The following is a 2,216-nucleotide window of genomic DNA, read 5'->3' on the forward strand; positions in this document are numbered from 1 at the left end:
CCTTGTAAAAGAGAGAAATTTCCAAAAAAATATAATTTTTTTTAATTAATTTTTTATATATCTCATTCATGTTTAAATATATTTTATTTTTAAAGACGTTCATTAAGTATTTTTTCAATAAGTTGAACAATAATATGTATGTAAGATGTTTTTAATCGAATACATTTTTTTAATTCAATGTCTTATTATTATTATTATTGAATCATACAAATAACACTCTTTAGAAGATCATAAAATATATAAAAAATAGTCTTTAATAACTTAAATAAATGTTGAAACTTCATTATTTTATATATTATAATCAAAACATGAACAAATGTTGTTTAAAAATCTTTTAATTTTTTGGAGTGAATAATTTCAAAATCAATACCTTCTCATAAATACATCTTAAATTAAAATTGTTATTTACGTTACTGCCTATGAAATTTAATATAATTTTATAATTTCTTCTGATTTAAGCATTTATCATACTTTTTTTTAAGGGAAACTATCGAAGCTTCTTAAATATTTTTGTCTAGTAATTAAACAAGGTAATTTGGCATTTGCTATGAAAAAAATAAAATAGGGAAAATATTTTATAATAATTTATTTATTTTTCAATATTTGCGAAATATTATGATATTAACTATTTTAGTTTATTATACATAATTTCAGATAAAAAGCTACCATCAGGTATTTTATTGACAAATACATACTTGGTTAGAATTATTTTTAGAATCATTACATCAAAAAAAATTTCATGTTTTATTTATTTCATAAAATATGAATATTATTCAACCCAAGACAATTAATGTTGATACACGAAAATATTATACACTTAAATTTATTTTTAAATTTTTTTTTTAAATATCCATAATTATGTTATAAATTACAAAAATACCAAATAATTATACTTGAAATTTTTTTTGTATTTTTTTATTATAATGTTAATATTTAGAATAAATGTACATCTCATAATCCCTTAAAATGATGACTATATAAATTGAATTGTTTAAAAATTATAAGAGTTGTCAGTTAAATCTAAGATACTTTGTTTATAAGTTGACTCGTTGCATTAAAATAATTCTATTATAAAAATATTTATTTTAATTATTTAAACTTATACATTTTTTAGAAACCAGCAATTCAAATAATATTTACTACTTGGGTAACAGTAATATACATTTTTCATACTTGTACATAAAAATATCTAATAAGTCTAATATTCAATTCAAGCGATTTATTATTGTATAATATTATACTATGCCAATTTAAAAATAAACAATAACAGATTTTATCTTGATGCAGAAACTAAATTTTGCGTGAAAACAAATTAATACCAGAAAACATAACAGTGTTTTTTAAAATTGAACCAAATAATGCCACACTAGCATTAAATATTAATTGATACTAAATACCTAATTAATGATACATATGTAAATTAATCAAACAGTTAATGACTTAAGGTTATTTTAAAATTAATGTTTCACTTGATTACATTTTTGAATAAAACACATAATAAAAAATTTGAAGTTATTTATGTTTTTTAATTTTATGTTTATCTAAAAACAATAATGATGATGAATATTTTTGCTATAATTATTCATTACGTTTATTAAATTCAAATATACGTTTACAAATTTTTTGAAATTTAATATTTTCAACATTTTGTCAAAGTATTTGTTTATTAAATAACATTATTTCAGCATAACTTTTTTTTTTTTAGAAAATGAAAATTCTGATTCATCAGGTAAAATTTTAATAAGAATGTCTAAATAAAACAATTAAATAGGGAGTCTCATAAAATACAAAAAAAAGTTTATCTTATGTAATTTTTAAAATAAATTTGTTAGCATTAGTGTTCACATCATTTTAAAGATTTACTGCTCCTTTGGCATGTATATTAGTCTTTTTCAAATCCGTCGAGAAGAACATTAGAAATTATAAAGATTGCGTTAAAACATGCCAACTATCTTAAGAGGGTTGGATTATATGTTGTATATTTTTTCATTATGAAATAAAAGATTTTTTTGAATGTTAACATGTATAATAAAATATATTTATTTTAAAATATTGAGGAATTTATGGGTCAGCTAGACAGTAATTTTAAATTTCATTAAAATAAGAAATTGAAACATTCCAATAACTTTTCACGCTTTGACACGGCCCGTAATAGCGCACTATTCATTTACCGTGAATTAGCACGTTATCCGGTCGTGATTATCAGCTGTCCACCG

General features: G+C 20.1%; 1 long non-coding RNA gene across 1 annotated transcript; it reads left to right on the forward strand.

Moving 5' to 3' along the window:
- The first annotated feature begins 437 nt into the window (after positions 1-437).
- Positions 438-2,117, forward strand: LOC126909798 (uncharacterized). Its single transcript, XR_007705113.1, has 4 exons — positions 438-530; positions 655-672; positions 1,115-1,147; positions 1,706-2,117. It is a non-coding gene; the product is annotated as an uncharacterized LOC126909798 (long non-coding RNA).
- Positions 2,118-2,216: the final 99 nt, after the last annotated feature.

The sequence above is a fragment of the Daktulosphaira vitifoliae genome, unplaced genomic scaffold (assembly GCF_025091365.1).
Source record: "Daktulosphaira vitifoliae isolate Bord-2020 unplaced genomic scaffold, ASM2509136v1 Scaffold_1326, whole genome shotgun sequence".
Classification (NCBI taxonomy): Eukaryota; Metazoa; Arthropoda; class Insecta; order Hemiptera; family Phylloxeridae; genus Daktulosphaira; species Daktulosphaira vitifoliae.